The sequence below is a fragment of the Maniola hyperantus genome, chromosome Z (genome assembly GCF_902806685.2).
Source record: "Maniola hyperantus chromosome Z, iAphHyp1.2, whole genome shotgun sequence".
Classification (NCBI taxonomy): domain Eukaryota; kingdom Metazoa; phylum Arthropoda; class Insecta; order Lepidoptera; family Nymphalidae; genus Maniola; species Maniola hyperantus.
This window is the reverse complement of record NC_048564.1, coordinates 3,987,207-4,000,163: the sequence shown is the minus strand read 5'-3', so window position 1 is coordinate 4,000,163 and position 12,957 is coordinate 3,987,207. Positions and strand designations below refer to the sequence as shown.

The 12,957-nt window shown below is 36.8% G+C and overlaps 1 protein-coding gene and 1 long non-coding RNA gene across 17 annotated transcripts in view; one reads left to right on the top strand and one right to left on the bottom strand.

Annotated features, from left to right (window-relative positions):
• LOC117995295 (coiled-coil domain-containing protein AGAP005037) overlaps window positions 1-12,957 on the bottom strand; it is a 173,887-nt gene that overhangs the window by 154,859 nt on the left and 6,071 nt on the right. The gene's annotated exons all lie outside the window — the stretch shown is intronic.
• On the top strand, window positions 8,080-10,163 carry LOC138404551 (uncharacterized). The gene is made up of 3 exons (XR_011238446.1): window positions 8,080-8,235; window positions 9,054-9,176; window positions 9,583-10,163. It is a non-coding gene; the product is annotated as an uncharacterized lncRNA (long non-coding RNA).

Sequence of the window (12,957 nt, the reverse complement as noted above, 5' to 3'; positions counted from 1 at the left end):
CTTGTCGATGTTACTCCATTAGTAAGAGCCCTCGCCCACGGCGACTTTTTGTAGCGATGCTGTCGCGCGTTTATTAAACGCACGCCAGCATCACTACTAACGGCTGTTAGTCGCATTTGCAACGCGCTACTGCATCGCGACTGTATCGATGCAAACGCGCGACCGTGTCGGACGACATCGGGGGAAGAACGGAGGGAGGGTGGCGCGTGAATGGGGTAACGGAGCATCAGTGCAACATATTTTTTCGTTTGCATCGAGACAGATGCGCGACAGTATCGCGACTGAATCTGAGACCGTGGGCGAGGGTAAACAGCTAGCGACCGCTTCGCGACTGTATCGATGCGGACGCGCGACAGCATCGCTACTGTATCGCTAAAAAAGTCGCCGTGGGCGAGGGCTCTTATCCGTCATATCAACTCCGTCAAATCCTAAGCGATTTTGAAAATTTTTCTTTATACTTATAGGTAGCACCTGTCAGGCATACGCATATCTCATGTAAAAGTGAAGACCTGATGAATAATTTCAGAGCCGAAGGACGGAACTCTTCGACAGGTAACAGCAAATCGATGGCCATCAGTGTAATTATATTGGTCAAAAGTAGACTTTTAACTACAATAGTTTGAAGTTCTCCCTGGCGCAGTGGTAAGCGCTGTTGTCTTTATTAGTGGAAAGTCCCGGGTTCGATTCCCGGCAGGGGCTTGGAATTTTATAATTTCTAAATTTCTGGTCTGGTCTGGTGGGAGGCTTTGGCCGTGGCTAGTTACCACCCTACTGGCAAAGCCGTGCCACCAAGGAGTGATTTAGCTTTTCATTACGAAAGGGGTGTAGAAACCAAAGGGGTGTGGGTTTTATAAAAAACTGCCATGCCCCTTTCAGGTTAGCCCGCTTCCATCTTAGACTGCATCATCACTTACCACCAGGTGAGATTGCAGTCAAGGGCTAACTTGTATCTGAATAAATAAATAACATAATATTCACCTTCAACATATCTGGCAAGAAATTAAGTATGGGATGGTAATAATATGTAAACCCACATACTTACCTACCCCTGGTTTGAACACAAAGCCATAAAACTACGACACGTAAAATATCCACGGATTTATCCCGTGAAAATATCCATTTCTGCACCTGTGCGACAGACTCTAGGGTCTAGACTAACGACGTAAATAATTACTGTTCAAGTCAATATTTTCCATTAAGGAGGTAAAACTGAATAATTTAAAGCAGTGTTTACACAATGATGCATGATATTATAATAGGGTATTTTACTCTTTTTTGAAAAGTGTTTTAATTTGATCCTAAAGTGATATTAAACTACTTACCAAGAATTTACAAACATTTTATTCAGTCGGTAAGTGCACCAAGTCAGTGTCAATTTTACATTTCAGAGGGAAACGCTCATTCTTGGCCAAAATTTATCCATCAATGTTATGAATAATAAGTACTACTTATATTATATTTTTAATGACTGAAATATTGCTCGTAACGGTTTGTGCATAACACTCCCGCGTAATTAAAAGACACTCAACTAATTCCGCTCGTAATGACAATCGTTATCGTAATTGTAGATATTGCAATAGTTCTTACTGAGAAAACAAATAAACAAAAAGGTTTATAAAAGTTCCTCCGAGTTCTATGTCCAAAATAGTGCTTGTTTCTTGATCTGTGATTCTCAGTCCTAATGCCTTTAATTAATTTCATTGTTGTACTTTGTACAAAAACCCTTTGACGAATGGGCGTTTCCTTTTCGCCGCGAAAACGCCAACCCTCATCTTTTTCATCTTTTTAGGTTCATGAGATGTCATGACGTCACAAGGATTGGTAAGCAACTCTGTTTTCTTAGTGAAATACATTACAATTTCAATCCATGTGACGTCAAAGTCGGAATTAATATGGCGGCTACGGTATTTCTCTAATAAGGAACTCTTTAATTTTCCAGGATAAAAAGTAGCCTATGTGCTTCCTCGGGATGTAAGTTAACTCTGTGCCAAATTTCATCAAAATCGGTTTAACTGTTGGGCCGTGAAAAGCTAGCAGACAGACAAACACACTTTCGCATTTATGATGACAGAAAGAAAGAAAAGAATCGGTGTTTAACAATTCACCCGCTAAACAAGGTTTATGAGTAAAGCCGCAAACATTTACGCACTTATAGACCTACAGAGTAGGGGTCTACTTGAACAAACTTTCCCATTTGCATGCATTTAATATCAACGTACCGCAAAATAAAGGCTTTAACAGAAACAAAGTGTAACGGCAGCGCGGCGTGTAAGAAGTGACAGGACATGATGCATCATTGAGATCCGCAGGAGAACCAGAGTGACCGACGTAGCTCAAAGGGTTGCGAAGCTGAAGTGGCAATGGGCAGGGGGCATAGTAAGTAGTGAGTGCGAGAAACTAATAGACATGTCTGTTCCACTCCCAAGGTGCTAGAATGCCAACGTCGCATCGGAAAGCGCAGCGCTTGAAAGTCCACTACTATGTGAAAGACGACATCAAATGTCGCAGGGAGCCGCTGAGTTTAGGCGACGCAAGATCGTGTGGAAGTCCCTACAAGAGACGTTTATCGGTTGATAATGATGATGATGATGACTCATTGATGATCACACACTGTCGACGTGCGTTCATTAAACGCGCGTATGACTGTGTGTGAAAAATTAAAATATCTCCATGTGGAAAGACCCTTACAGACACGACTCATACCCTCATACATGTATAAACTGGGGCAATGTTGCAGGGTGTGTTATAATAACAAACTTGAATTGTATGTACATACCAACTTATATTGCCGTTGGGATGAGGTACGTTAAAGTTAGATGTCAATCAGCCGTACTCAGAGTCACTTAATCGTTGCTTAAATTTAGTTAAACCAGACAGAGCTATATCTCTCACATGAATCTGGCTCGTTTTAACTGAATCTTAAGTAACGATTAGCGACTCTGAGTGCGGCTGAATGTTTTAATCGAATAAGAAGCGGCTAAATACTTATTTGTCCTACCTACCTAACTACTGAGAATTATCAACTTAAGAAGACGTTAAAAGTAAAAACCGGCCAAGTGCAAGTTAGACTCGCGCACTGAGGATTCCGTACTCCGCTATTTTTCTTTTTAATTTTTGAAAATTGAAAATACATCCATACCAATATTATTATAAATGCGAAAGTGTGTCTGTCTGTCTGCTAGCTTTTCACGGCTCAACCGTTCAACCGATTTTGACGAAATTTGGTACAGAGGTAGCTTGCAACCCGGGGAAGGACATAGGCTACTTTTTTATCCCGGAAAATTTAGGAGTTCCCACAGGATTTTTAAAAACCTAAATCTACGCATACGAAGTCGCGGGCATCAGCTAGTATCTACTAATTACTAGTTCATGAACACATTTTTTTTTTTTTTTGTGATGTAACCACAAATTCACAGTTTTCAGATTTGTTCCTTTACTTGTGCCATAAGATCTACTCACCTATCAAATACAGACATACAGACAGACAGAAGACCGAAGGACTGACGGACGGACAGACAGACAAACAGACATACTTCCTTTCGAGGTTCGGAATCGTTAAAAGAAATTAAATAAAACATTTTGTACTGCACTAAGAAGGATTAAAACAAACACGAGATTTAATGAAATAGTCCAACCACAAAATATGCTTTCAAATGCCATCAGGAAGTCGAGAGTCCCGGACCCCAGTGTCCATCTCCACCATCAGGTTCTTGTCATTGTATTTTTTGAAAATGACTCATGTAAACAAAGCATAATTATGATGCCAAATTCAACTGTTCTGCCAAATACCATCACCGAGTTCCAATGACGAACGCACACCTCCGTCACCAGAGTCCGTCAATTTAACCGTAGCCATCAATTCAATTAAACCACACGTGTCTGCCACAACTCGTTCAGACAATTATTATTGGAAGTAGCCGAAAAATCTGTTACCTTACCTACAGATTTCGATCAGCCATCATCATCCCATTAATTCAGTAACAATACCTATTTCAAAGCAATCTAAAGAATCTTTTAAAAAGAGAAAATTTAGTTGACTACTTAAGAAACTTCATAATGATACTAAATATTTAGATGTGCGTAGTTCCTACTTAATATAAAAAATAGTACAGGATTAGGTTAAGCCACCTCACTTATAACCTAAAAACTTTAAAAATAAAAAGATTGTATAAGCTAATTGTGTGTATAAAAATCCTAACTTTGGTTATTTATTTCGTAGATTTCAATTTACATTAAGTTTTAACTTTAAATTGTAAAAAAACATCCATAAATAGGAATTTTACTTTTTCTAAATAAATGGAAGGTAGGCAATAATTTTATTCATCGCGACGAACAAAATGTACCTATTTTGCAATGTGTTAAGACCGCTACACACGTATCTGCCGGAGGTGATGCGAGCGGTGCCAGTGCACCGCGCGCCGTCCTAAGGGAGGCGTCTAGTTAAAAAATTCGGTTGGATATAAAAACTACCCTTCGGCCGCCTACGTAACCAACTTCGTGCAAAGAATATTTTGCCTTACGAAACCATTACGTACGAATACATTTTATTCTTTGTACGATACCAATTAACTCGTGCTACGTAACCAAAATCGTACGAAGAGTATGCTTTTTTTACTATGTAACCAGTCGAAACTATTTCTTTGGTGTTTACTTCACCCGCGCAATTTCAATAATGATAATTGTAAGGTATTTTTTAATATTTATTATAGGTATACGCTTGACCACAATCACACCTGATGGAAAGTGATGATGTGGCCTAAGATGGGACGCGTTTACCTAGAAGATGCCTATTCACTCTTGTTTTAAAGATTTGGGTTGTAATTGGTAGGAAACGCATATCGCGGAAGAGTATTCCAAACTTTACTTACTTGTAAATACTTGGTACTTGAAATACAATTACACGGACATCAAAATGTGAAGCGTATTAAAGAGTTCTGGGCTGTTGTAAAAAAATTGAGCTCGCTTTACTCATACCTTTTAATTATTATAAGCAGTTGTAACTCACTTCAGTTATGATACTTACTATTTTTAGGGTTCCATGTCTCAAAAGGAAAAAAGGAACCCTTACAGGATCACTTCGTTGTCTGTCCCCGTCTATCCGACTGTCTGTCGTGTCTGTCAAGAAAACCTACAGGCTTACCTAACATTGGCAAGTACGTAGGTCTTATAGCACAATTAAAGGAATAAATCCGCAAACCGTGGATTTGTGGTTATATCACACAAAAAAAAATGTTAATGAACAAGAAATTAGTATTTTCAATTTTCAAAGTAAGATAACTATACCAAGTGGGGTAACTATATGAAAAGGCTTTACCTGTGTATTTTAAAACAGATTTTTATTTATTTTTATGTATAATAGTTTTTGATTTATCGAAAAAAATACCCAAATACGGAACCCTCGGTGCACGAGTCTGACTCGCACTTGGCCGGTTTTCTTTTTTTCTGCATGAAAACCAAAAACTTTTCGCTTCATTCGCGTTTTGTCATTTGGCGAGAATCTAGATTTGATTTCCATATTCCAGATAAAGATATAGAAATGTAGCACCTATTCTGTTCTGTACGAAATAACAAATATCGTAACTTAAAAAACTAAAAATGTAAAAAAATACTGAACATTTTATTTTCCAAGCTCTTCTCAGACCTGGGCACGTTAGGAACTCTTGTAGTTCTAAGTTTACGTTATTAATTATCACCATTAGTACTCCATTATCTTACATATTCAACAATTGATAATAAAAAAGTGTACAATGGTACCTAATTTGAATAAATGATTTGACTTTGAGTCATGACAGAAGTGTGTAGCTGCCTTAACGTGTCATTGTCTATTCCAAATACTTTAATTTGGTTTTATTGTATTTTTACTTTCTGATCTTTTTGAGCATTTAGTAGGAACTCATACCTAAATAATTAATTAATTAGGCACACTAAAATATTTGACACATTTTGAGGTTATGTTTCCTACAGAGTACAGACTAACAAAATAATAATATTTCACTATGACACAATAAGCAGAAAACTACTAAGGCTATAAAAAAGTAGTGGAAGATACAATATTGCACTTGATCGTGTAGATGCCACATTAGTTCCTGTCGATAAAATAATTTCAAAATGAGGGTACTTTTATGAAGTGTATTGTGCAATATGAAAGCAAATTATATAGCTATATAATATAGAGTATAGGTTGAAATATTGACATAGGGATGTGAAAAGTACATCGATAGATAGAAACTTCTAGAATCCTATATATATTAAAGTGAATATTTCCTTTTTTCTGGAACTTGTGGAACATCTAATCACAAAAAATGTTGTTATTCACCGTCACATAGGGAATTAGGTTTTTTTTTTAAATATTCAGAATAGTTCTCGAATATGCAAAGTAAAAAAAATGTGTTACGGGTAAAAATTGTAAAATAATTTTGAGATTCATCATCATCAAACATTGGCTCACTACTGAGAACGGGTCTCCTCTCAGAATAAGAAGTGTTAGGCCATAGCCCACCACGCTGGCCAAGTGCGGACTACAGATCACATAGCTTTGAGAACAAGCTCAGGTATTCAAGGTTCATGTATGTCGTGAGGTTGTTAGTTCCACCATAACTTCTAAATGCCTGAACAGATTTGGATATTATGGGGTAACGTTAAAATCTTTACATCATCCCGAGTGACACTGGCTATAATTAAAAAAAAATCAAGATGGCGACTGTAAAGCGCTATTTTCAAATGTGATTTTTTTTGACCAGGGCAGTAGTGTTTTTATTTTTTAATTAAGTATGACTTGTTATAATAATAAACATAGTTTTAAGTTAAAATTAAAAATAGTCGGTAGGTACAATGAAACGAAGAACGGAATATGCGATTGGGGTAAAAGGTTGAATGTTTGTGTTTTTGTATGCCTGTTACGATTTTTCTCGAAATCGTTTTTTTTGGTTTAGTTTAATTATATACAGTGCCACAGTACCCATTCTACGCTTCTCTGATTCAGATTACGATCTTTAATAGTTTCTGATGAAAAAGTTGGAGAAAGACAGACATACACACCGAGTTGATTTTAAGTGTCCTATTTTTTCTATCGTGTACTTCATACCCAATAAAAATATAGTAAATATTACCCCATTGCAAAAAAAGCTTGACTATAAGTTTGAAAATATAGGTATTTAACTAGCTGATGCACGCGACTTCGTCGGCGTAAATTTGGGTTTATAAAAATCCCATGGGAATTAATTGGTTTTCCGGGATATAAAAATAGCCTACGTCTCTCTCTAGGTCTTTTACTATGCTCATGCAAAAATTACGTTGGTCCGTTTCTCCATTGCGACGTGATTGAAGGACAAACCAAGAAAATACACAATCTCGCATTTATAATATTAATGTTTGGTGCTGTATGTTATTGAAATATTGAGGCGAATTGGTTTACAAAAACCTTAATTAGTCTGGACAGATCTTAATTTAAGCCCCCTTGAATGATTATTCCAATGGGAAATAGTCATAAAGTGAAAATATTACAAATTCAACAATATACCTACCTGCTCATGTAGTCGGAACATATCGCACGGAAATGAACAAATATAGATGTATCCTTAGATATTTGCAACCTTTCCGAATGCAGTCAGCTTATAACGTAAAACTATTTAGGTATTTAAAAACATAAAAAGTTTTTTCAATAAAAGGAAATTAGCCATGTTTATCATACTTAATATTCCCCTTTGCCCCTCCAACTTAGCGAACTTGTGTTAGTAGGGACGACAGTAGTGCAACGGGTGGGGTATACGCCGACTTTCGGTTTTCAGTCCGCTCTTTTAACAGTTGAGCTATTGAGGCTCTAGTTAATTAGCAACCTACAAGGTAAGTAGGTATTAGTGCCTGCAGTAAAATTATTACAATCTAGGTGTCGATAAAGGAATTGATTGATGAAGATTATTAACTAAGCACATCCCTATGCGCGTGGCATCACCCCGCACTCCGCAGTACTCGGTATAAAAGCGCCGCACGCGCGGACTCGCCCTCTTTTTTCCTGAAAACTGGTACGTACATATTACTTTGCGACGTGTGTGCTATTTTTTTAAATTCTAGTATTTTCTAATTTCTGTAACCCTCTCGCGTGTGTTCTCAAAGCCCTAAATTCTTTATCCATTTTGGTTTCAGTGTAAGTTTTCTTAACGCGTTTAAATATTTTGTTTTTAGAGAAACCCGTGAGAGACGTGTGCGCGAGCAGCCACGCGGCCGCTGACGGGAGTGGTATATGCATTTTTTTTTATTAATTTAAATGTAGGAACATGTGCTTTTCGCGAATTATCATTTTAAATAATATTGTTGGCAATTTTATAGTGTTTTATACTGTTATGTCGTATATCGGTGCGCATGTGCTTAGTCCGCCATTTTGTTAAGGTTACCACGCGTAGTTTTCAGTGAAATAAAACGATCCAGGAGATCGTTTCGCGAGTATAATAAATGATTCGTTATTTTAACTATAGATTTATGGTGATTTTTAATTATTGAAATGGCGTAAATAATCAGGTATCGAGTTTATTTGATGGAGGTTTTTGGATTTTCTCATAGAAATAGGAGGTCAAGTGCATTTAGTTTTCAGTGAGATTAATTAGCGTGGCTAAGCAACTGTTTTTATAGTTATTTTTAGCTATGTTTTAGTAACATGAGGTATTCAATTATGTCGATTTGTTTAGGAATTTCAGCGCATGAAAATCATTTTTAGTGTATCATTGTTCACATATTATCATTCATTAAAACTATATTTTATGATTTATTTCATGACTAATTTTAGAAAATTGCCTCAGCAGATCGCAATAGGTGGTCGGCCATTATGATTTATTCAGCACGTGGTATTAGTGAAAGAAAATGGCGCAAGCACGCACTTGCTCAGTTTTCCTGTAAACTGCAGTACCTATTCCTTTTTCTTTATTTTTTTAGTTCCTTGTACCTGGCGCTGCAGTTTTTTCCGGTTCGAATCCAGCGCAATCGTTTCGTTACATTTTCAATCTGGGAATTCGTGTGTAGTACGAGTGTGGCTTCACTGTAACGTGTACCTCTTTGCGCAGGGCTCCGTCAGCGGCCGCCAGCAGGCGACCCGGCCGATGCACGACGTCACGCGATGCTCGCGACACCCACGTCTACGTCACGTCGCGTGGGGTAACCACCCACCCACGTCTACCCTCGATAAGGTATGTGTAAGTTTCGAAATATTGTTTTTGTGTAAAATGTGTCTGCAATTTTTTTTCAAAAACTTCTGCCCTGATTTTGATGCATTCATGATTTTGATGTCTTGCATTAGATATAACCCCAAAGCCGCTTCCTGAACATATTTTCTGTCATCAGGGGGATCTGCAATCGTGGGTTTAGTTATATTATTTTTAAATTTAACCATTACTTAATTAATAAAATAAAATAAAAATAAAAAAATCTACATTTAAAGAATTTGAATTTTTTAGTGTTTTTTTAAATAAGGGTAGTTTTCGTATTATTTTTGGTCATAGTTGGACCTAGTAGGTACCTGTCTGTTTTTTGAGCCGTCTTCATCGGGGACTTGTTATTGAAAAGAAGTAGTTATGTAATTTATTTTGGTTCCAGATCGCGCTCTCCCTCTGCAGGCGACCGCGACGTCCAGCCTCCGCCTCGCGGCGGCCTACAGAGCACGCGGCGCGCCTCGTGAATTCTACTAGTATTGAACCAAGCGTATAGGCTCCTCCCAACCTAGTTTACAAAACCTTGTTGCTAGTGAACAGTAACTAACTCATTATTTATATTTTACACAACTTTCCAATAGGTTCATCATGTTAGATTAAGTGTGTGCATGTTAGAAAGTTTAAGATAAATCTTTTAATAATTCCACTTTGTTGAGTTATTGAGTTGATTTTTGACCCGTTTTATCATGAATATTATACATAACGGTCAAAACTCAACTATTTAGTTTGATTCTTCCCACTGTTTTATAAGATTCGTAGTAGGTAAACATTTATTTTTATTTTTAATACATCATGTGTGTTATAATATGGATCAAGCCTCATGTTAGCATTGTAAGATTTAGTTAACAATTATTGATTACATTACTCCTTATCACTGGTTTGCCAATGTGCCAAAGCTTTTCTCCTCATTTTTTTTTTAAAAATTGTTCATTAAGTTAAATAAAGTTTGATTTTGCATGCTTAGAATTTGTTTTATTCATGTTAAACACAATTTCCCCTGAATCTCCTCAAGTAATGTACCTACATAGTCTGAATCGGCCTTTTGATGATTAGTGTAGGTATATCAAGACTACAATACAAAAAGGTAGGTAATCTCAAAATTATAGATTACCAAAATAAAGTTTGTATGGTAATCACAAACCTAATTACACCAATGAGAATCATCATAGGTATGTCATGTCTTCTGGGATCTTATTTTAAGAACGTACGTAGTAGTGATAGATTGTTATTATTGTACAGTACAGGCGGGTATCATGTAACCGTGTTAAGTCTGTACTAGAGAGGCATTTAATTGTATTAAGTTTGCATATCAGCTTGATTGCGAATGGAGCTTTGCAACCCAATTTGCTCGCTTCGACGGATGTTAGAACTCTTGCTCGTAATTAAGTTATTCTGTGCATGAAAATTTCAAATTACAATTTACGTTTCTGCAATTAATATTTAGAGCTTTATTTAAAGCTGTGATAGAATAGTGGTTAGGACGTCCGCCAAAATCAGAGGTCGGGGGTTCGATCCCGGGCACGCACCTCTAACTTATTAACTAAATATCACTTGCTTTAACGGTGAAGGAAAACATCGTGAGAAAACCTGCATGTCGGAGAGTTCTCCATAATGTTCACAAAGGTGTATGAAGTCTACCAAGTGGTAGACTATGGCCAAAACCTGTCTCACTCTGAGAAGAGACCCGTGCTCTATAGTGAGCCGGCGACGGGTTGATTATGATGATGAATAAATATTTTCTTTCGTTAGGTATTTTATGAAGTACTACATGACGCCCGCGACTTCATCCGCGTGGATTTAGGTTTTTTAAAATTCCGTGGGAACACTTTAATTTTCGTGCAAGTTGGTGAGGCAGCCGAAAATGGCTCTAGGTAAATTAACATTATATTTAGTTTCGGTGCATGAAAGTACTTTTCAGCCATTCAAGTCAGTTTAGTCTTTAATACTGAAGTTGTTTCAGGGAACAGAGCACTAATATCAACTTCAGAGCACGTTCAAAACCTGTTCCATATTCAATGGAATCATCATGCCGAAGTGAGCCGGGCCGCATTGCGTTGGTCTCGGGAGAATGACTTTTATCGCTATATACCGTCAAGTCATTTTATCGAGATCGATGCTGTGTGGCATGGTACATTTTGGCGTGGCGAGGTCCAACTCGTATGCAAAAATTAAAGCTTGTATACGCGGACATATTTTATTTTATAACTACCTACCTACATTTGTTCATAATAGTTACACATACCTACCTAGAATATTAGACCAAGTATTAACTACAGAGGAATGTGCAGTGCTCAGACAAGCCGCCAAGCGCTTACGAGCATGAAGAAACCAATATTGTAAGCGTTTTTTCTTTTTGTGTGGAAATAAATAAATAAATAAATAAATAAAAAATAAATAAAATCAACATGTAAATTTCTTCGTTAAGGCGTTTTCACTACGAGTGAGTCGTCAAATTGCTTTCAGAAACTTTATCAGTTAATAAAGAATGCATCATTTAAGTTATAGCAGCATAGGAGCCTTTAAAAAAATACTAGCCATCAAGTTCATCATGGTGACTAATACTTCCCTTTCTCCTCCAACTAAGCGTAAAGTTTGTGCTTGTGTACGGAACTACGATAACAGTGCAACCGTACAAAAGTAGGTTTGAACCGGCGACCTTTCAGATTTCAGCCCACTTCTTTAACAGTTGAGCTATTGAGGCTCTAAGAACTTCTACACTGATTATTCATTGGAGCTAGGTATTATAAGTTTTCTTGGTATTGCGGGCAATACAAACCATGGTAGATACACTTGAAGATAAGCATTTGTTGTAGTTTATTTGAAAAAAATAACCTTTTCCATTTCTATAGACAAAATGATCCTATAACAGTTTTGTTTTTCCATACGGAACCCTGATAAGGTATTCCAATACGGCTCTGAAAATTGTTGTGAGTGAAACTTTATTGAGCTTTTTGCAGCTTTGGTTTCGACTACTCAAAGTTTAGCGGTGAAACTAAAATAGAGCGTATATATTCAGCACGGTTTTCACTTTGATTTAACTACGTTTAGATTTTCAAAATTATTTCGAATAATAAATGACTTAAAAAGTAGTAATTTTCCAGGGCAATAATAAAAACCGGAATTTGATCAAATGCCTTAGGGATCGGGAGATGTTAAAATAACAACACAACATGATCATTTCACTAAACAAATCTAGTGATATGATAAAATTCTGACCATAGTTTAGTGACTAGTAATAATATTACCTAATAGAAACTGGCCGCGCGCATGCCCGGCCAGTTTCATGAATATTTATGCTCTAACGGCTAACCTTACCTAACTTTAGATCTTGACACTCATAACAACATTTGATCTAATCCCAAAATCTCAAAAAAAGAAGAAGAGTACCAAAATCTTATGGCATTTAGGTTTTATTGGGAAATATTATCAAGTAAAGCTCGCGAATGAAGGGGCGATGGAGTAAGTTTTCTAGCAAAGCACATTTAAAATCAGTCAGTTCAATAAGTCAGTTACATTTCACTAAACTATGTTCAGCTTTTTATCATATCACTAGATTGTTGAATTATTATTTTAACGACTCCCGGGATTTGACATATACCTCAATTATTCTTTCTTATATTGGTTATCTGAAAATACCAATGTAATAATATTTTCCTTGCAAATATTATTGCGTATACCTACGCTCTATTTCGTTTCAAAGGCCTTTACGTGGAAAACGTCGATCAAGCGTATTTTTACGTAGGTCCAATAATTGCCCACT